This window comes from Python bivittatus, unplaced genomic scaffold, assembly GCF_059951505.1.
Source record: "Python bivittatus isolate LINGU-HERP-01145 unplaced genomic scaffold, Pbiv_v1 ctg000610_np1212, whole genome shotgun sequence".
Taxonomy (NCBI): domain Eukaryota; kingdom Metazoa; phylum Chordata; class Lepidosauria; order Squamata; family Pythonidae; genus Python; species Python bivittatus.
Genome location: NW_028277088.1, coordinates 36,870,940 through 36,895,230, shown reverse-complemented (window position 1 = coordinate 36,895,230; position 24,291 = coordinate 36,870,940).

Below are 24,291 nucleotides of genomic sequence, written 5' to 3'. Positions count from 1 at the left end.
AAGATTAATATACAACTGAAACCAGAACTTTTCCTGTTGGGACTGATGGATAAAAAGTCATGGAACTTTGTTCTTATATATGATAACTGCAGCAAGATTATTGTATGCACAAAGATGGAAAGATTTGACAATACCTACAACGAAGGAATGGTTGGTGATGATGACAAAACTTGCTGAGATGGCCAAATTGACCTGTTTGATTAGAGAAAAGACAATATCTATGTTCATTGCTGACTGGAAATCCCTTATGGACTTTTTGCGTAAAACAGAAAAAAAAATAACTTATGATCTATGGTTTTGATGATTAAATAGGATAGATTACAGAAAGAAGAGACTCACAATGTAACTTTAGAGAAAGACGTAAATCTACAATTGTAGTGGTAGTCCCTGGGTTAAGAACACCTGGTTTAAGGATGACCCATAGTTAAGAATGGGCCTATTGTAGCAAAATTAGAGTTAAATACACAAGGATTCAAGTTAAATACACAATGGTTTGAGTTCATGACACAATACTACTTATACAGTATTATACAATAATAATATTCTGGCTTATGTACAAATTCGAATTAAGGACAGACCTTGGGAATGGAACTCGTTTTTAAACTGGGGATTACCTGTACTTATAACTGCTGCAAAGAAGATTGGAAGCCACTTTATATCTTTTTTCTTTCTTGTCTATTTTTCTTCTACCTTTTTTCTTTTTCTTTTTGCGCTTTAGCTTTCTCTTTTATTTCTTTCTTCCTTCTCACTTTATTTTGGTTTGTATTAATTTTTACTCTTGTTTTTAAAACTTTCAATAAAATTATATTTAAAAATCTTTGCTACTTTTAATGGATTTATTTAATTACATTTGGATTTTCCTAGAAAATATTCAGAGATACAGTTATTATTTATTTTAAATTTAAATCATTTCTACTTTTGAGAACTAGACACCAAAGGCTGATTATCTGAGCAATCTTAGTAATTCTCATTCATGACAGCATTGCTTATTGGAAATCCCTTTTTACAACCATCTGTCTGAACTCAGAAACAATCAGAATGCAATTACAAACCCAGACACTAAACTCATGAAAACCTTTGGTGGAAATTAGAGATTTTAATATTATTATTATCTTTATTATTATTATCATCATCATCACAGTAGGATTTGACAGCTGGATTAATGGAACCATTAAGAGATAAATTCAGGGATATCAACCTTTGGGGGCTAGTGGGCATAGTTTGAATTTTGAAAGTCTGTCATACACGCTTTTGCAAAATGATTGCCGTGGAATGCTTTCCTAATCATAAAATGGGGGCCATGTTAGATGCACCCATAATTGGTGAAGTTATTCCCCACCATTTTCTAGATCCTCTGCCTACTATGCTGTATAGTACTGCAGCTACACTCCATTTTTATTTTCCAACAAAGTATATGACATCCAAGTGGGGACAAGAAGCATTCTAATAAATAAAGATGGTGCTAAAAAAACTGGTAATTGGTTCTGAGATTTTATTGGGTAGCTGGAGAATAGTCTGCAAGCACACTGATATTCATAGGCACCACAATGTCTGCTCTTGGATTGATATATGTAATTAGATTACAAAGGAATCACACTCCATAGTTGTGTCTATAATCTTACCTTTGTACAGTAGACATAACAATGAATTCCCAGTGTAAACATCTGAGCTCATATTTCAGTGGTTTTATATTCAGCTATTTATATACTTTTTGACATTGTGGGAGATTGTTCATGACCTTTTTCGTGTATTAAAATATCTGAGTCAGAAAATGTTAACAAATATAGAATTTGGAACACAATGCAGCACAGACTCTCCTTTAATATTGAACATTGAGTTATAGCTTCCTCAAAGGAATTAATGTTGACTAAGTTGCTCTTGTTAGTACAATACTGAGGCCTGGATATCTATGAGACCTTTTTCCAATTGTTTCTGCACATCTGTAAGATCTACAGCTGGTTCAAAATGCAGCAGCACAAGCAAAAATGGCCACTTCTTCTTGTGCCCTGGGTCACCACTGCTATGTGAGCTAATTTGGCTACCATTTGGGTTCTGGGTGCAATTCAAGGTATTGGTGGTTACCTTTGAAGTCCTTCATGGCATAGGTCCTGGTTATTTAAGGGATCTTAGGTATTGTGCATGAGAAACAAAAGAGAGGTAACAGGATTCTTCTGTAGGCAGTTCAGAAAAAAAAGCTTCTCTTTTATTCTTTAAACTACCATTGCTAGGAATGAAAACCTGAAACCCTTTAGCACTTCTATTTTATTATTTTTTTTCAGATTTACTGTGTGTAGATCACTGTAATGTTTTTACTTACTGCATGATAATCCCAGACTTCTGATCATTTTGTTTGTGCTGACCTTTTTGCTGACTGCTTTGGGTTTTTATGACATCAGAGCCTTTGATCAGTTCAGTTTTGGTGACTCCTGAATCTTGATCTTCAGCAGGATCTGAAGAAGTCAAATTCTGGAGCCAGCTCTGTCAAAAGTAAAAGAATAGTTTGCTATGGTACTTTACCAAACACTAAGCTGTGATGAAATCTAGGAAAGATGGCACGAGTGAAAGAAGATAGAAATTGGAGGCCATATCTTAGTTGTTGGTAACTACTTTAGCTTGAGGTGTGATACTGTAAAATGCTAGATAATAGTGTAAAGTAATGGCATGATTAATTGATTTGAAGATTTAAGAAATATGCAGACTAAATGAGGGGGATTTGTAAAATACTTAAGAGGGAAGAGGGACAATAAGATGGTAATTATCTGTTGAAAAGAAGGTTGGAAGCCATCTATATATTTCTTAACTTTAGTTTTCTTTTTCTTTTGCACTTTTTTGGTTTCTCTTTCTTTTCTTTTTATATTATGAAAATTCTTAATAAATAATAATAATAATAATAATAATGAATTTCCAGTGAGTTCCCCACCCAACTACTAACCAGGGGTGACTCTGATTAGCTGGTGAGTTCAGCCAAGATTAGTTAGGCACTATCACCTATAAACTTATATTTAAGCAGGATTTTTTTGTTCTTCATTTTAGAGTTTTTGAAATTTCAGGACTATTTCAAAAGCATATTGAACTTTCAGAAGGTGTTAAAATAATATATCCTCTTTTTTATTTTAAAAAGCCAAATTTGAGCTTTTGAGTTGGTATGGGATACTTTTAGAACTCCTAAAATATGTCTGCATTCCTTGCTGCTTTTATAGCATTTGGATTAGGCTTGGGTAAAATGTTTGGCCTGTTAACAAGAACAGAACTGCTTTTTTTATAAATGGGTACCTGTCATGTTCCATTGTTATGGTTTTCTGAAATTCATTTGGTATAACTAGAGTTTCCTATAATACCTTAACAAAAGGACACCATCCTTTAAAAAAATCAAAGGAAAATCAGGAAAGCCAAAATATTATTTAATGGACCCTGAATGAATTGCTTTGCATACACCTTAATGCAATTTATTTAATTATTTATTTTAGGAATAGATAAGCCACTTCTTCATCCAAAAATGCATTTCAGAAAAGAATAGAAAACAAGAACAACAGATTCTCTCTCAAGTAGATCAATCCTTACTTTTTTGGACAGCAGTCTCAGGGAGATTAGGATGAGTCAGAGAACTCAATTGGCAGAAAGGGTCAGCCTTGGTCAGAATTCATTTATACCCTATGGAAATCTCCAAGTACACCAGAATAGGAAATGGCATTCTGCGCATTCCAGAGGCACAACTTGGGCAGAACTGAGATGGCCTTAGATGACCAGGTTCAAAGCCTCTTTTTCTGCTAGGAAAGAAGGATCTTTCTGTCCCATAAGAACCCCACGCTGGTGTAATAGAACTCTCCCCCACTAAAACCAATATACTAAAACAGAAGAGTCTGGCAGAATAAATGTTAAGGCTACCTTTTAATTTTGCACCCTCATCAGCATGAGCTGGCAAGACCTTGTATGCGATGTCCACCATTCCCTTAGTTTTGTTTTGTTTTCCCATGAAAAACATTGTAGTTCAATCCTATGTTGCTGCCTTTGAATTGCTTGATGATGAATGGGCTTATAACTCTGTAGCCTATTGTACAATACAACATGTTGCTGTGACAGATCTACAAAAGTGGCATGATATAATTATCTCCCTAAAATATAGCTAGCTGTATTTTGTGCAGACCTGTAAGTGGGAAGAACCAAGTAATAAATAGAAGTAACAAAAGAAGCTGCATTTGAAGTCTGCACAAGGCCTTTTTTTTTTTTTTTTCTCAAGTGAACAAGAAGAAAGAAATGAAACCTGGACATGAGAAAGTGATGCTACAGTGATAGAAAAACCATTCCTATTAGTAGTAACACATTATAAAATAATTAACTTGTAATTTACACATAAAGTCAGAAGCAGATGTGTGGTCAAAACTAGCCTTCTTCGGCCAGATCCACTCCAAATTATTGGATTTCAAATCTTTCAGGCACTCTGGCTTTTTGCCATTCTCTGTGGGAATTTTGAGAATTAAAGTCTAACAGATCTGGATAGGGTCTGGTTGGGGAAGATAGTCGAGATGTATCTCCTTGCACAGAGACCTAAAATAGTCTTTGCTGCAATTTTTGTACTTGGTAGCTTTCCTGTGAGGTTCGTGTGTGCCTATTTACTTCCAGTAAAACTGTGTACATTTTGTGTTTGTAATTTTGTCATAGATTTAATTTAGATCTCTCTGCAATTTTTTCATAGATTCACTTTAGATATCTCTAGAGAGTGTCCCTAAAGTAAAAGAAGAAGGGAGAAAAAATTCCATTGTAAAAAAATATGTTTCCTGTTTGAAAGCCAGGAATGGCTAGCCCCATAGAGTCCTTCTGCCTTCAGCCTCAGATTTTTCATCCTCTTGGTCTCTCCTTCTTCTTTTTAGTAATGTTTTAAATTAAGGTTTTATGTGTTTATATATTTTATGTTCTAATGTTTGTTGTGAATGGCCCAGAGTCCCCCCATTGGGGGGAGATGGGAGGCTGAAAAATTAATTAATTAAATAAATAAATAAATAAATGGAAACATCCATTAAAATGCGGATTTTCCCTTTAATCTAATTTTCATGTTTGTGAATGCTTGAATAAAATAACAGCATCTTACTAAAACAATACCACATCTTTGCACACTCCTGTTTTAGCCCAGCAGCAACAGTCAATGAAACCATTTTTATTTTTACCAGCTGTAGCAATATCCAAAGCTGGCTGAAAGATTCACTTATATAGAAAAAAAAAACTCTTTAAAGAATTTTTATGTTTCAGAGGAGGAAGCATTATTGTACTTGTTTGTTACTTGTTTGAGGTATACTGGGAGTCCTTAATTTTTATGGAGATTTTCTTTCCTAACCAATTAAGATAGCTAAAAATGACAGTATACCATATTAAAGCAGGCTACCTTTATAATTTGAAGAAAATGCTACTTTAAAAAATGTCTTGGAAAATATTTTTACGTATTAGTATTAGATTTTCTGAATTAGGTACAAGCTAGATTAGTGTTATGTGTTCATCAAAATGTAAGAGACCTTGGTTCAAAATCAGATGTTCAAATGTTTTGAGGAAGGATAAACTCCAGACTGATCATTGTAATCCTCACACTGGAAAGATGCCTGAACACATTTTAGTTTGTAAGAATCACAGTTAATAGTATTGATACTTACAAATTATAGACAGTGCAGAGTCACTGATCATTCAGTAATATAAATTATGTATTAATATAATAGATAAAGCAATCATTAATAGAAGCTAACATTAATTTCTCAGTGATAAATATTACCAGAAAAAATGTGCAATTCTTCTTTTAAATTAGGCTACTAATAATTCTGTGGATGTTGCTATCTTGATTTTTTCAAATGAGATGATAAAATTCCTAAATATATTATTGTGAGCACTACTATAATCTCTACAGATTAAATAATATTGTTGGGAAGATCCAAGCCTGGTTGGAAAAAAGGCTGAGTTTAGGTATAATATCAAACATTGTTTAAACTTACTTGCACAAGCCTTGGATTCATGTTTTCCTCTTTTTCCAGTGGATCCCTGTAAAAAGATCAGATATCTACTTCCATTTTCAATCAACAAGTCAGGAATGAAAACCACAATTTCAAGTTGGTTTGTTTCACTAAATTATAAATGATCAACTGCAGTCTTCTTGAGTTAAACAATAAAAAAAGGATGGAACTGAAAAGTTGGCTTCCTCTCACACCCATCCTTGGTAGGCTGGGTGACGTCAGGACAGGCATGGGATGAGAAGGACTTTGCAGAAGACATCTGAAAAAGTTCTAGAGATTAAATGTTGGGGGAGTGATCACCAATTCTATAATAAAACTATAATTTCAGAGTCAGCCTCCCCCAAAAAACACCTTCTACTATTTTGCATACAATTTTATTATTTCTCTACCACGCTTTTAGAAGTAAACATAGAAATCAAGTCTAGAGGATGGCAATACGAGTGGTCAGAGGTATGGAAACTAAGTACAATTCAATAAGGATGAAAACTGAGCATGTTTTCAGATAATGAAAACTGTTGTTTAGCATATTTGGCATGTACAGCATTAGGGAAGACTAATATAGACTTTTTTCCTTCTTTCTTTTCTTGACACATTTTCCTTTTCGTTACTTCAATGTGACATCAGAGTGATATTAATTTGTTTCATTAGAAAAGGCAACAACTGTCATTCTTCAAGGTTGGCTATTTTAAACTGTTTTATCTCTATAATTAAGCTTGTCTTAATTGCTGTAATTGTACCATCTTTGTTTAAAGATATATGGTTTCCATGGGGCCAGAGTGAAGGATTTTTTCTCCCATAATGCATTTCTCTGAAAGGCCATCAAAAGATTTTCTATAAAGCTTGAAAAAAAAATAGAGGTACTGCTCTGGTGCAGATCTCCATGAAAATGACATGAGCAGAGAAGAAAACAGTACAGACAGATACACCAAACCTTCTCAGAGGTCATAAGGTAAGCCACTGATAGTTTTAAAAGTTAATGTTTTTTATATAAGAAAAAAAACCCTGAGTGGGTAGGGCTGGAACTTTCAGAACCCTTTTTTGATTTATTTTTTGAAGGTGAATTAAAGGGCAAAATGGGTTCCTTAAGCCTTGTAGAGCTTTAAGGTATACTTCTTCCCTTAGACTTGCTTTATATTTCATGTTGATGATTTGAATGCATACAGCAGAAGTAGAAAACATGTAACTCCTAGGACACCTTGGCATCCCTGAAATCTCTGAGGTCAACATGTTTTGAAGTTTGGAGAATTTAACAAATTAAAATGGGTGCTTTAAACCCTGCAGATCCTTAAAGTATCTATTTTACCTCTTAAACTCTCAATCCCTGAAAGAAAATGGGTGATATTTCCTTATGTTCTGAAGTTTTAAGAAGCAAAATAGATATCTTAAGCTAATTTTACTTTAACTTCCTCCAAACCTAAGGCAGAAAATTTGGCCACACTTGATAATGTCATAGTATCACTAACTACACTTCATCTGGCATTGAGGAGGATTAAAAAAATAATAGAAGACAGTTTCACTCTGCAATCTTAAAGAAGGATATGAAACAGAAGAGGGGCAGGACAGCAGCATTGCAAAAAGGTTATATTTTTTCATAGTATGTGAAAAATCTAGCTTCAGAAGCAGGTATAAGAAAAGTAGTGCTATTTTACAAGAGGAACTGATCTGCAAAGTTTCATAAGAAGAATAGCTAGTTGGCTATGTTTTAGTTTATTACAATTAGAAAGTACAAAATGGGATTGTTTAGCTAGAGTTGCAGATGTTCAGGATAAGGGTGTAGTTAGTGTTAAACTATCTCCTTTAGATGCAGAAGGTCCAAGTTCAATGCTAGCAAAGTATCTTGTCTAAACTTTTGGCAGTTCCTGAGAATAGAAATAAAAATATTACACTTAGTAAAAGATGTTATCAATGTGAGGATAGAAACACTGGCCCACATATTTCCAAACAGCTGCTTCTACAGAGACATGCATGAAAGCCCCATTACACAAATATTTCCAGGTGTTCTAAGTGATTTTTATGCAAGCTAGTTACTTGGAGATAAAAACTCTAAATCCTATGGCAAGTACTATATTACTGTTTGACAGCTTGACAGATGTGACATTGGTGAAAGGAGGAGGAGAAAGTATAATAAGATAGCAAACAATGTTCTTCCCTTTCATTATTGTATATTATATTTTCTATTCATTTTAAGAAATTTATATAGCTCATATTTTTACTGTGGCTGAAGCAATATAATAAATTGGTGGCACTGATCTGTAACTATAATAAAATATATTGAAAAAATAGCAATACTTTGCCAGATACCGAAGCTTTTACTAGTTGGGTTAGCAACCTCTGATCTGTGAGGCAGATTTACTAGATGTACACTTCCTTGGTATGAGCCTTCCACTATTCTCTTACTGTAGAAATTATGCTTCTAGTGCTTCATTTGCTCTCAGTAAGGACACTTTAAGTATTCCTTGTTGGCTTCCAGAGCTTCACCTACTCTCTTCCTTTCCCTTTTAGGAAAGATGAAAAGCCATTGATTTAAAAAGAAAGTTGCAAGATAGGTCAGGCAACTGGAAAGAACTGTAACTGAAGAGGCTTTAGAAATAATTGCTGGTTCTTCTGGGTTGCAGCCTTCTGATTTGAACCCCATGGCTAATCCTTGGGACTCCTATTGATACTGCTGCCTTCTGATTCCATGGAGTAGACCTCAGCCTTCTCTTATGAAGAGAAGCTCCTGAAAAAACTTCTCCAACCTAACCCTCATGTCTCTAATCCTCAACTTCAGGAGAAATTAGCAATGCAAAAAATGTATTATTCCTTTTAAAACCAGTTACTTACAACAGCTGTAAGGGTGAGACATGTCATATGCTTGGACCAGTAGTTTCCTTCTAGTTGCTCTCCGTGGTTCTGAACCTACAGTTTGTGGCTGTTCTACTGACTGTGGTTCTGTCAGGATTAAAGATGGTTGAATCTCAGAGGGTGTCCTGAGCTATTTTCTACAGTAGTATCCTGATGTGTCTAGGAATTCCTAGATGGGAATGCTTCAAGCTTCAACTTCTGTGTTCTCATGCTTTGAAACTCTTTTGAAAAGGCATGGTGAAGGCAAAGCTGTCAGGAAATTCATAACTGGGAACACTTTAAAGACTTGGCTCTTACAGCAGAATGCTTCAAAAACTCTTCTGACCTTCATGTGCTTGCTCCTGGGAATAAAATAATGTTTAGGGACAGATGGCTTTGGGAATAATAGGTCTTCAGTTCTGTGCTCTGTGACATCATCTGTCCAGGAGAGAAGAAGAAGGAGGGATACAGCTTTTATGCTGTATGACGTTGCCCACAGGTGAGTCAGATGGACTAATGATCTGATTCATTGTCTAGCATCCTTAACTGTGCTTAACCATAAACCAGGGATAGGCAATTTGGGGGGGGGGCACCTTCAAGGGATGCTGGGTATATGGTAATTAAATGATGAAATCTCTATGGAGGGTAGATACATCATTTTCAATACTTTCCCCGCATTTTGGGGCTGTGGGGGAGTGGAATTGAATGGAAATAGGCATGTTAATCCTCCTGGAGAGTTAATATATCTATTTTCAGTCTTTGAAGTAAATAGACAAATAAAAGGACCAAAAACTGTGCTATGAAAATTTCACTTTTTGCTGCTGAAATTTAGTGATGGGCACTTGGGGCTGTAAAACTGCAGCAGGCTCTCCCATAAGCCATAATTTGCAGCCACAATGATTGGTTCCTATAAGTTGTTAATCAAACAAAACATATTATTGCTTAGGCCTACATATGCAGCCATTCAGTATAAGATTGTTCTTCCTTCCAGAAGTACACTGTCAAATTCCTATGCCTATAGTTGCATTTATATGTAATGTCAGCCATTCTTAATGTAGCCTAAGCAGGAACTAATTTATTCATGGCGCATAAATGAAAATGGTTGCATTGTTATGGTTTTTAGGATGTATTTAGAAGACAATTGGGAATGAAAGTATGCTAGAAATCATCTTCACAGTGTGCAATCTGCAGCTGCTGAGTGATCTCAGGAAAAGATATAGCTGCTTTAAGATGTGGCAGATAAGTGTTATGTTTGCACTCTTCACACACTAAAGCACTTTTGGGAGATCAAATTTGAACTACAGCCCTACTCTAATAACTGAAAAATTAAATCCCAAATATTTCTGTAAGGCTGTACATGCTTTGAAACTTATTCAGACAAAGTGCTTCAGACTACATTGCAAGTACAGCACCATCCTGCTATTCATCAAAGCAGCCTGAAATACTTGTGGGTGCTTTGAGATGTTGTCTCATTAAAGTTAATACAAATTCTTAAAGATTATTATATTGATTATATGATATCAAGTTGGTGTTGACTCTTGAAACCACATAGATCTTCTCCACAAAAATTATTTAAAAAGCTGGAACTTTCTTTCTCAGTTTCTTGAGGAAGCATAAAACAACCAGTTGCTTTAATGCGTAACAGAGGGGTACCGTGCTTGTAATCGCACAAGATCTGAATCACTTTGAATAATTTTTGAAATGAGCAAAAACCTTCATAAATATATATATTTATTTTTTTATACCATACCAACAGGGAAACTCACACTTTTTCTGCTAACCTGGATATAAAAATAAAACAAAAGATTCCTTTGAGTTTAATTATCACCTACTTCTCTGAATCTTTTTTCAGTAGTAAAAATTTACAATATCTGTACACTTTCCCCAATTCCTACTAACCTTAATTTTGGATGGCTTCTCAGTAAGATGCTACATTTTAGGTGTTTGCGGCTTTTAAAATGTAAAATATCTAAAGATATTTTGTATAGCTTAGCTGCTTTGTTTATTTCTAAGAAGCTTGATAAAAAGACCCATCTGATCAGGGGAGAGAAATGGCTGCATGCTTGCCAATATCAATCTGCCAAAACACACTCATTCAAATCTATTTTCTTACAGAAGGATTTATTTCTAGATAAATGTAAAAATGGAGCCCCTATTGCTCAGTCAGAATGTTCTCAGTTATCAAAATTGACCTGTTTGATCAGGGATAAAACAATAAGTACTTTCATAAAAGACTGGAAACCTCTTATGGACTGCTTGCTGAAAATGAAAAAAAAATGAATTGATGATTTATGGATTTGCTGATTAAAAAGGGTTGAATATGGGAAGAAGGGAACCATGTAATAATTTTAAAGAGGGAGGAGAGATAATAAGTTATTTTGTAACTGCTGTAAAGAAGATTGAAAGTTGCTTCTTTATAAAGCTTTCCCTTTCTTTTTGTATCTGTATTGTTTCCTGTATTTTTTCTTTTATGTTTTTTTTTATTTTTTAAATATATTTTCATGTTTATCTTTTACCTATATTAAAATCTCTAATAAAATTACATGAAAAAAGAATGTTCTCAGTTATTATTTTTGATAAATATCACAAATGAAAACTTTTTGATATGTTGATGGAAGATATTTGGAAATTATTTCTGTACATTTACCCTCTTTTTTTTTTAAAGGTTTCTATTAGTTTCTATTCACCATTACAGTTAAATGGACTTCTATTGTTCCTATTTATTCTCAAATACTACCCTATGTTTAATTAGTTCTCAGTTCTCTTTTCTTTATAATAATTGGGAAGTGATATCTGCATCCTAATTCTAAAGCCATCTAAATTCTTCTTTTAAAAGCTCTTTCTTTTGTGAAGCTCTAGGCTTCTGAGATGAACTGAAGTTTTATGAGGCTTATAATATATTAATGAACACTACTGAATAAAAGCAGACCAAACAATATTGATTTCAGAAATAATGTATTTGTGTAGGATTTTCTTTTTCAGAGTAAAGGGGTTTTAAAGTTTCACATCAGATTTTGGAGTAAATAATTTTTTCCTCCAGTTTTACATCAAAGGTTTATACTGGTTGTGAGCCAACTGAATCAGTAGAAGTTGTCTCTAGTTTGTGTGAGTAGATACACATTTTATTTTTAAATTACTTTAACTTCGTTAGTCAATAAATACTAAATATTTTAGAAAAGATTTCAGTGTTCACATCAGATAATTGAAAATAAATTCTATTGAAATCTATATATCCATTAGCTCCTTTAATACTCTTTTACCATGTGATTTGGAAAGATTTAGAAGCTCACATTCTTTTCCATTTAGTCTGGCACAGTGAAGAGAGAGCTCTTGCAGCTGTGATTCTGCAACTTAATCAAAAGCAGAACTTTAATCTGCCAACAAGGTGTTAGTTGATTAACCAAATTATTAAATTAGTCAAAGCTTACAGCTGTCATGTCAATGTCAAAGTCACTTATTTTGGTCATTGGTCAGTTTATATAAGACAGAAAAATAAAGTAAGATTCAAAGGTAAAATATGATAAATAAAACAAAATGGAATTAAAAAAAAGATAAATTGAACACAGCTGGCACAGGCAAAACTTTCTTGGTTCATGTAAACTACTATGAATGCTGAAGCACTAAGATTTCTGAGAAAAGACCTTCATAAATAGAGCTAGAAACAGATAAATGGGAAGGTTAACAGTTATTGTTATTGCTAAACTTGGAGCAGGTTTCATCAAATAAAATTGTTCCTGGTGAGGTGTGATCCTGTTGAATCTTGCTGGCTATGAAACGATGACATTATAAAACAGTGTGTTAGCCTGAACAGCTAAAACATAATTACAATTTAAAAAGTCAGTACAGCCTGGATATTGAGTTAATAAAGATGCGATAAATTTGTATCACAGATCTTGATAGGATTAACAGTAAAGAAGTATGCAGTTGTTCTTCAGTGGCTTCTAACTTACAATGATAAAGGGATTAATGATATCTGATTTTCTGGAATCTCCCTTCCAGGACCACAGTTTACAACAGGCAAGTGTCAGAGCTCTTCAGAATTCTGGCATGGTGATCAGATTAAGATTTCTAGCAAGGTTAGAAGTGGAAAATTGGTTGCTTGAGAATACATCGGTAGGAATGAGGCTGTGCTCAATTTGATTCTTTGTTGTCTGAGGTTCTTCCTGGCTATGTCATACCCCATTGTTATTAATGTATAAGAAGAGAAGCCATAGTGGTGCAGCTTCTCCACCAACCCTTTTTTCCATATTGAGATAAAGAGATCATATAACACATATGCAGCTAAGCCTACAGAGAAAGTAACAAGCTTTAGCCAATATTTAAAGATATTGATTCATGCTCTAGCATCAGCTTTAAGTAATTCTAGTTCATACAAACAGCACCAAGGTGCTCAAAGGCCATATATTGGCCTTATATATATTCAGTAATATCAAATAAATAAACTTTTTTTAAAAAAAACCCTCCTATCATATGTTAGTTCAAAGAGTGTTCTGTTTATTGATTTTTTTTAAAGAAAAATAAATATAAGGGAGAAAAACACCACAGACACTCTAAGTGAATGAAACAATGATGTAATACTTCCATTAATTTCCTGAACTATTAGAAAGGGTAGCTATTTAAACAAAATTGAAATACAAAGTTATGCATACCAGGAAAGATACTGATATTTTTTTTTATCCAGGAAAAAAATCAACAACTATCTCTCATTGGCAGCACAACATATACCTTTAAACCTTTACCTGGTTTAAATTCTTAAGTCTGATTAGTTAATATGAAAGAATAAAATGAATCTAAAGTACAATGCAGCAAGAAAAATTAAATTGCACAATGTCCATTTTTTAAAAGCCTTAATTTCTTCTGCTTTGATTCACCACTACATTCTATGGTAAATCAACATGTCATGAGGGTTGATTATAACCATCACTAGAATCCAAATGGAACTGAGGATGTGAATCAAGAGGCAGAACAATTATTCATGCTGTCAACTGCAATTAAGGCAAGGGATAATAACTTTGTATCAGCTAAGTTCCCGACTAATTAATTAATGATAATAGTTTTTTCCTTAATATTATGAATTGGATTCAAGCTTAGTCATACGTAGAGTAGGTACACTGAAATAAAAGGATTACTGATCATCTGATTGATTTCAATGGATACTGTTCAATATGACAAAGAGGGATCTAGTCATATGACTAAAGAATTGACTTATGCTTAGTGATATATAATACTCAGAGAAGTGGCAAGCTCCCCTTCATTGGATGTGTTTAGACAAACAGCTCTCTAATCCCTGGAATGCTTTAATTTGGATTATTGCATGAAAGAGGTTGGATTTGAGGTCCTATATAGCCTCTTCCAAATCTATGATCCTATTATTCCTCATCACATTTTATTGATTGAGCAGTAGAGTAATGTATGAATCCAACTTTCTAATGTAAGTCATAACTTGATTTTTTAAAAAATATATTTTTGTATAATAATATGCTTCCAGGTTAATCTGAAAAGTTTTTTTTTTCTTGGAAATGAATTTGTCTATTTCAGTAAATAAAGAACAAATGTGTACTGATTTTAAAAAAAAGATAGTGATTCTTGTTTTATATATTGGAATCAGAATGTTTGCCTAAGCTTGTCTTTTAATGTTAATGTAATTCTTTTCAGTGTATTTGACTAGCTTTTTACATACTCCCTTGTGTTCAGGGCCTTTTTTTCAAAAGAAAACGAAGCATAAAGAAACTGCACATGTTTTATATTTAAAAGCCATTTGGGAATTTATTAAGATTTTTGAAATAAATTGGCACTGATTTTTTAAAACTATATTATCACATCCACCTATAAAGCTAATGTGTAGATTTGTTGCCAGCATTTCCAGTTCAAATACAAAAAGTATACATGTAAGCATGTATATATATATGATAAAGATAATTTTATAGACAGTACTCTATATACATGATTGAGTGAGTGCAGATACGTATGTAAAGCCTGATAAATAAGCGGGATTTTTTTTTTTTTTAGTTTATGCAATCCAAAGTGTTCTTATCCACCTAAATTTTACAACATGCAGAGAAGCTCCTCAGAGTTGCTCCTGGAGAGCCTGTGGGTGTTCCCGAGATGCCAGGTGCAAAAGGTAGCTTATCATAAAAAATCCAAGAACTCCAGCTGCTGATCACATACAGAGAAGCAGGTTTTGCTTTCTTTCATTGGGAGGAATACATTTTTTTCCTCTTGTTTTTGTTGGCAGGAATGGAGCAGCTACAGGTATTTATTTATTGTATTTATGTAACCTCCCATCTCACATAAAAGTTATGTAGATATGTAATTAAAATGCAAAACCCTCTGCAGAGTAATACGAAGAACCAGTGAAGATTTTGTTCTACTTTTGGAGCTCTCTCTTTCTCCCCTCTGGTCTTCCCCTCCACTCTAAAGTATAAAACAAATGTTAAGTAGGATCAACCAGAGGCAAATGTGGTAACATGGGTATATGCTACCAATTCAATGGCCAGGGGAATGGCAAATGTTGGATATAAATCTAAGTATTTATAAACTGACTTTCTTCAAATCAGTTGCAAATATTTGACATCAGTAATGACCAACACCTGTACTCTTGCAAACCAGTGTATTTTCCACAAAGGGGGTTAGAATGCTGAAATATATTTTACTACCCAGTTGAACCTTTGTGGAGGATCCCTCTCTGTAACAAATGGCTCTTCAGATTCCTGATAAGATAAACTGTTTTAAAATACATGGCTGTCAAATGAAGAAACAAAAACAAAAAATAATGCCTTCTAAAATACCAGAAAAACAAACAAGAAAACTAAATCTAAAACAAATTTAATAGGCATGAAACTTCCACAGCTTGATGTCCAAAATACAGTCATGTTTTGCCTAATTATTCTGCTAGAAAAAAAGGATTCAAACACACAGACAATGAGTTGTACTGGACTGGTAATATTTGTGAAAAAGATCTTAGAATAGTAGCTGATGGCAACTATCTTTGCCATCTGTTCTGTTGTTCCAAATAGCAGGAAAAAGAATAATCATTCCATTATTAATCCAAATGTGGAAGGAAAGCCTTGCAATAGCCAGCAGGAACTCTTCCTTCCTTTTATTTTCTCCCTTGGGACTTTAAGGCAGCCTGAAGAGTGTTGCACCACACCTGGTTTCCAATTATAAAAGGAAAACATTGAGAGTACCAGAGTGTGTATGTGTGTTTTGAAGGAAGATTTGTGTTGTGTAGGAGAGCAGATGAGGCATTTGCAGCCAAGGGAGTGGAGCAGCGGTCAGCTCAACAGGCAACTGATGTTAGAGGAGGAGCAGGTTTAGACTTCAGCAAACCAACAGCAGACAAGGGGATGCAGAGTCCAGCAGCTTTGCCACCCCAGCAGAGATGCAGGAAGCCTACAGCCAGCCAGCAGCTGGTAAAGCCCCTTTCTTTTCCCACCCCAGTACAGACTGAGAAACTAACAAGGCAACACTTCAACAGCAGTTCAGAACAGAAGCCAACTAACTTGAAGGTGGCTAAAGACTTTGTTATAAGCTTGGCAGTAAAGCAGAACAGAATTGTTCATAGGATTGTTTAGGAATTAGATATGTCTAGCATAGACATTAGTATAAGAATAGTATAATATAGCATAGGCTTAGTGATAAAGGTTAAGGTAGAGGTTAGGAAAATAAGTAAGTTTATAATAAAAACCTCCCTGGAAACACAGGGAAGATAACAACAGTCTCTTTGTTGGTGGTATGTACCATTTCTCAAAAGAAACCCCGCACATCAAATTCCAACTAAATATGAGAAAAAACTCTAGCAATAAGAGTAACTCAAGAATAGATCCAATTACTTACTATAGTGATAGGCTCCACTTTGCTGGATGTGTTCAAATGGAGGCTTAGCCACTTGTCATGGATTCCTGCACCGATCAGGGTATTGAACTTGATGGATGATGGCTGTTTCCAGTAATATGATTCTTCTTTGGAACTGTCAGGTAAGTGTTCTTTCTATTTCCTAACCATAACATCACTGAAAAAGCCCTTTTGCTGATTGCTACCTGCCACGGAGAAACCCAGAGAAAGAAAATATGAAAGGCTTATCAAGAACCTTAAAGGTTCAGTCCAGTTACAAAAAGCCTCCTTTCATTTGATGTACAAGGTAGCTTTGTGAACAGGTTCACAGTCTATGCATGAAGGTTGCCTTTTAATAATGCTGCCCGTGAATAAGGAACACTGGGGACATGAGAACTCTACTATGCACATTAAAAAGGCCCAGAAATTTGAATCAAGTCACACATTTATACTTTTGATTAACTTCATAGTTAAGACTATTTGAATCATTATTAATCAAATGTATAAAACAAGGAAGGTCTTTCTCTGATAAGAGATTTTCAGTTAGCGTAATCATGAATTTAGTGATTAGCAGTGAGCATTTAAGGCACCCATATAAATATTCTCATTTAACTACTTCTTTCAAATTTTGTTGCATCTCATCTGCTTTGTCTACTAGGCTGGGATAAAGGTTGTTCTAGGAGGAAAGATGCAAGAAAGATAAATATATACATGGGAAAATGTGTGAATAAAAGGAAGAGATAAAAATATGGGCTAAAGTTGGGGAGGCAGAAAACGGTGCTGCTCAGACCATACAAAATGATTGTGTAAACAAGGAGCAGGTGATAGGTAGGTAAACCTTATGCTCTTTGATCAACACAATGAGCAAGTGTATTCAAATCTGAAGGCCAGGAAAAGAATACAGGTAGGCCTCGCTTACCAACTGCTCATTCAGCGACCATTTGAAGTTACGACAGCACTGAATGAGTGGTACTTACAATTGGTAAGTGTAGTGTGTACTTGAAGTTCTGATGTCTTGGATGGATTCATGGTCTTTAGGTTTTATGATCCTATAATTGTGTAATTTAATTTATTTTTTACCATAGATGTTTCATTTTTTGTTTTATTGCTGTAAATTTGTGAATGTCTTGGAATTGGGGCAGATAATCAATTAACCAATCCAACAAACAAACAAAGGCCTTGATTTCCAGATCTGCAGTAGGCAGATTTTCTACATATACATGACTTATTTCTTGCTTGCAATAGAGCAACCTATCCTAGCAGCACTGAGTCCTTGAATTTCTGTTATTTAATTCCTGAATGTAGGGTTGAGTTTCTGGAAGAATACTGATTTATAACCAAGATTGCCTGGAAGTCTGACAGCATCTATATGAGGAAGGAGTAAGTTTGGATGCAAGGACAGATTGATGCATTAATGAAGGGCTGATAGGTTCCCTTTCTCTTTTTTTTAGATGCACTTCTATCTTTCACTATCAGGCAGCCCCTGATTATTTTTACTGAAGAATTGTGGCCCTCATGCTTCCTGTTCCAAATGACAGTGTGGAAGACATACTGTACAAGACATGAGTATAATCAAATATTTCACAAAAAGAAGGTTCTGTGTGTTTATATAGCCAATCCAATTTGGCTAAAGCTTCAGCTGTGTTCATTCTAGAAAAATATAAATATATAAACACATCTAAAATTCTGTTGTGTTCCAGCAATTTGATTCCAAAGCTGATTAAAACTTTCTACTATGAAGTCTGCTTAAAAAATTGTCCATACATTTTTTCAATTAAAAATAGTTTATTTTATATAATCTTGTACTTCCCCTAAACATTTATGTGCTAATTACAACTAATCTTATGACTTATTTCATTTGTAATTCAAACTGTTAGTATGATATATTAAGAAAAATATATTTGCCAATTAGTTCAGGCACCATGTAGTTAGCAATTTAATAATAATAGCAAAGCTATATTGTTTACTTCCCAATTTCTAAATTGCCAGGAGCATGAATGATGAATTAAATTTATAAAATGTTAAAATATTTAAGAAATGAAGTACAATTTAGTAAGATTGTAACTCTGTTTTAGTTTTATCCTTAGTTGGCCTTTGGATGAAAATACAGGTAGTCCTCGGGTTACAATGGTAATTGGGACTGGGATTGCCTTTGCCAAATGATGTGGTTGTAAAGCACGATGTCACATGACTGCATTGCTTAGTGACAGCAATCCTGGCAGTACCAGGTAAGGAGTTGGGGGAGACAGCGGGGAGGCTGGCAGAGGCCTTGTGTGGGTAGGGGGGTGTTCTGGGCAGGAGAAAAAGTAGAGCAACTTGGGACCTCCCCTTCCAGCTTCCCTATTGACTTAGCTTGTGGGAAGTGAGCAGGGAAGGTCACAAATGGCAATCACATGACCACGGCTCTCTGCAATGTCATAATTGTGGGCCAGGCATCTGAGCACCCACATTGTGATCACATGACTCTGGAGGTGTTGTGACAGTCAGAACTTCAAGGACTGGTTGTACATCCATTTTTTCACGCCACTGTAACTGTGAATGGTCACTGAACGAATGGATGTAAGCCAAGGACTACTTGTAAAGATAATTAGTTTCACATACCAAGGTTGCAGAATTTTTAAATAATCTAAAGAAGGATTCAGAAAAAGAGAAATGACTTGAATATTGTTGTATTCTTGGACTGGAAACTACTAGTACTAATGCCATGGTTAATGAACACATTAATAAGGAATTTCACAGGCTGCTAATACTCAACAGGACCATATTCAGCATGATTGTGTTGTGTATAATGCCATAAAGAGGACTACTGCTCAAACTCTTGCAACTGTGGTGTGTTATATGTCATTATTATATAAATAATCTGAATGATCCAGGCACAGAGGAGTCATTGGTATTTAATATTTGACTTTGTGATTCTCTTTAGCCCTAGGTCTCTGGGACAACTTGTCAGAATGCACTGAGATTTCTTCCTGTTTCAGAAGGCACTTCATGGAATTCCAGCTATTCCAGGGGGTTGCTATTTTATCCTTCAGTAGCCCCCAGCCATACTGTTGCTCCTTTCCTTTCACACTTCTGCTCATCCTCATGTGAGGTCAAGAGGCTTTGATTTACTGTGGGTCATGCATCCCATGGCAAACTGTTTAATGAGTTGAGCACAGTACAGATCAACATTAACCTGGAAGGAAACTAGGGTTCATGTCAAAATTCTGTGGAAGAATAGCCATAATGTCTTGTGCCTCATAGTTTGAGAATAGCTTTCCTAAAACTCAAGTACATTAGAAATGCAAGTATTAGAATGAAACCAGTCATACATTGCCCCCTGTTGGTCAATAAATGGCAAAAATACCACAGGGATATATACACAGGGATATATACTATAAATTCCACCCCCCCCCCCTCCATTGACTGAATGGGGGAAGGCATCAGGGAACTTCTAGCCTGAGGATATGGCATATAACAACTTGCCTCTATAGTCTGAGAGCTTAAAATAGGAAAGGTGTGTGCTCATTACTTAGCTCAAGTATTATTCCTGATCAGACTTGCCAATTTAGCCTCCCCAAATGTTTTAAATTATAAGCATTAACCTTATGTACTGCTATCTATTACCATTTTCTGTTGCTCAGATTTTATTTTCTTTGGTGTTTAAAACAAAGTGGAATGAAACTGGTTGACTAAAATACAGTCATATTTGAAAAATGTAGGAACTAGAACATGCTTTAAAAGCAGTAAGTATCTGACATTTCATATGTACTCTTAATAACCTTTTTAATTTATAGAGAATATTACTTATTGTGTTAGCAGATAGTTATTTTTGAATTAATGAAACAGAAATGTAACAGCCAAATCTATATTCTAGAGCTAGAGTTTTCTTGTGTTCCAGTAGCAACTTTTGGAAGCAAAACATAACTCTTTTGAAGAGGCTGCAAAATATTGCAAGATTTAAATAAGTTTGCTCCTGATATCATTAAAATATATTTCTGTCCTCCACACTTTTGCACATATTAACATAATTTTTTCTTAGGAAGCTATTTATTTATGCATTTAATTAAAGCTTTGCCTTTCTATTCAAACAAGTAGTAGAAACTGCTATTGACTGGTATCATATATTATGTTGTGCAAATTCAGACACTAATCAAAAGGTTATGATTTAGCATGTGGTGCAAACCCAGTCAATTGTGGCTGACTGGAGAATTCTGGGAGTTGAAGTCCACACATCTTATAATTATCAAGTTTGAGAAACACTGCTCTGTCTGATTTCCCTTCAAATATTTAACATAAAAAAAGATTTTTGAAGCTGCTATTATCACAGGAATTCACTCTTATAGTTTAAACAGTTTGGGAAAGAGCTTGCATAAGATTCCTAATCAATGTTTTACATTCTACTGTATATAGTTGCCTTGCCACACAGCCTCACATCACTGAATCTATGTATTGTCTTTGCTGCTTTCCAAGCGAAAGTAAAATGAAGAAATCTGAAGAATGTAACTGGAATTTAGCCTGATTTGCATTTGTTTCACCACCAAGGTATTTTGGCTTTGCATTTCTATGAAGTTCTTTCAGTAGTGTCAAAGTCAGACAGTTGGAAATTCAGCAGGAGAAATTTGGACTTCATTACCATCTGTGCAACTTATTCTAACTTCATGTTTTTGCAAAGAGGCATCATGAACACAAAATAACTTTTAAGAAAGGATTTCCAAAATATGTTTGTGCTACAGTCTTCCTTTTACAGAACCTTCTTCGGATCACGTTACAGGTTAGATGAATTTCAGCAATAGCTCACATTTAAAAAGTTGCCTTTATTTTAATGCAGCCTATGTAATTGTTATAAAGTTCTTCCTGGTTTTGGAATGGAAGTAAAATTGAGTACGTCTTTCACACTTTTAAATACAACAGAAATATTGTTCAAAAGCTTCAGGCATTTGTTTTGCAAGTGCCTTATAAGATCAAGGATATATTGGCACATTTCCTTCGAATGCTAAATGCTTACCTAGTAATTTGTAAAACCTCTTAACAGACTCTCATACAGAAGATGCACTGAGAACTTTGAATAGTCAACTTTTCTCTGTGGCACGAATTCAGGTGTGGTGTATTAACCTTAGCAGCATTCCCAGTGAGAATTTCATGCAGGCAGAGATACATTTCAAGGCTTTCTCCAAAGCTGGGCTCATTGAAACAGAGCTGGGAATAGGTGGGTGGTAGGCTATTTGTGTAATGAGAAAATAAACATTCACAAACACAGGATGGACCCTTCAAAATCTGAATAGATGAAATGAGAGAGCAAAGAAACTGGTTTTGCAAAAGTAGTGAGGAACTGGAATATTAAAAGTCTGAAATTAATCAAAGCTGGTTTGTTGTCAGTGTCATATAATATCCAAGGATAAATACAGCAGCCATGGCAAAGTAAAATAATGTGTTAAAGATCACTAATTTGCAATGTGAATGAAAATATAGACATATTTCCTTTTGAAGTAGGCATCATAAGATGAATTCATAAGACTCTGGTTCATGTATTTCTCTATGATCAGTTTCTATAATGATGGAGGTGAAAAAAGTATGCATTCAATCTGCTATGAATTCTCTAAGTGCTATTAATATGAATTATTTTTCTAGCAGGAGCTTTCTTTAGGGCAGTTTTATCCATAATATACCTTCACCTATGTCTACATACTAGCAGCAAGGTGCATTATGGCTATAAATAATGAGAGCTGTACTCCAATACTCCTGAAGGACACCAGGGAAATTGAGAAAGGCTGCTTTCACTGTTATAATTACATGTGGAATACTTTATTTGTATAATAAAGCAGAATACTGTAGAAAAGAAGCAAGATAGACATTTATTGTTAGCTTGGAAAACAGACTACTGTTTTCCAAGCCATAGTAATTCATAAAATTGCATAACATTTCATCTCCATTTTAGTGGCACGGTTCCTTCTATATTTGAAAGGGTTCATGCTGCATCACATGGGTGACTCCCACTTGAAAAACCAGTGTGATATGGTAAGTTTAATTCTATCCCCCATTTGATCTTACTTTGTCTTACCCAATCATCCACATTGTTGATGATTTTGGCCAGGCCAATTGTTCATGGAAATAACACACAAGGAGTTTTAAGAGAGCCAGTTTAGTAGTAGTTAAGGCATCAGGCTAGAAACCAGGAGACTGTTACTTCTAGTCACGCCTGAAGCACAAAGCCAGTTGGATGACCTTGGACCAGTCACACTCTCTCAGCCCTAGGAAGCAGGCAGTGGCAAACCACTTCTGAAATCTTGCCAAGAAAACCACAGGGACTTGTCCAGGTAGTTGCCAGGAGTCAATACTGACTTGAAGGCACCAAAAAAAAAAAAAGAAAAAAGAAAAAAAAAAGCAATCATTCCAAGATGTCTTCAAGATGAGATGAGTTACTATTGCCGTAATCCCCAGCCAATATGCCATTAGGTTGGGAACGCTGGTATAAGATTTTACTGTGCTGTTTTTTCTTCTCTTTTCTTTTACTCAGAGTACAACAAAGTCCTGGTTCCAAGATGGAAGTTTGCTCTACATATCTGACTGTAAACAACATAATTTTGTGTGTTTCATATGGATGTAATTTATTGCAGATTTCCTTCCAAGGTAGAAGAATGATTACAAATTTCTGCAGTAAAAAGCTACAGTAAGTACTGAAATAGCAGTCAACCATATATGCACAAAACATGATAATAATAAAAAAAAATCAACCATGTGCTTGCCACTGTTTTGATAGTCTGTCACATCAAAATTAGCTGTAATAATGTTTTATAACTGTTAGAAAAGTGTATCTTACCAATGCTAGTATTATCTTAAAAAGTAGAATTGGAAAATTTAGAGTCATAGATGTATACTAGTGATCAATTAAGCTGACCTCAAAATACTAGTTGAGTTATAAGCTGAATTAGAGGCAAGGGGAGAAAATATTAAGAGCATTAAAAGTTATCCTTCTATTCACAGTTTTTCTGGAACTGTACCAAGTGGGTACAAATATTTGAGTGATGCTGTGACTACTCTTTTGTGGTGCCTGGAGGCTGTGGGGGCCTGGATGTGGAACAACAGACTTCAGCTGATCCCTGGTAAGACGGAGTGACTGTGGTTTGGGGGCTCCTCTGTATCTGGAAGTTTGCAATCTTTGGATCTGGATGGGGTTGCACTACTGCAGACAGACCCAGTGCGTAATCTGGGGGCCCTCCTGGACTCACAATTCCTGCTCAAGGAGCAGGTGAAAATCATGGCTAGGAGGGCCTTTGCTCAACTACATGTTATGCGCCAGTTACGCCCTTTCCTGGATTGGGAGGCCCTCCAGTCAGTCAGTCATGCTCTAGTCATCTCCTGTATAGGCTATCGCAATGCGCTTTACATGGGGCTACCCTTGAAAACTATTCAGAAGCTACAGCTGGTTCAAAATGCAGCCATGCAGGCAATTTTGGGTGCCCCAAGGATGGCACATATAACACCTTTGTTGTAGGAGCTGCCAGTTGAGTGCCAGTTTGCTTCCAAGTCCAATTCAAGCTGTTGGTTATCACTTTTAAAGCCCTACATGGCATGGGACCAGGTTACCTGTGGGACTGTCTCACCCTCATTATATTGACCCATCCCACCTGGTCAAGCAGAGAGGGTACAGTCAGGACCAGAAATA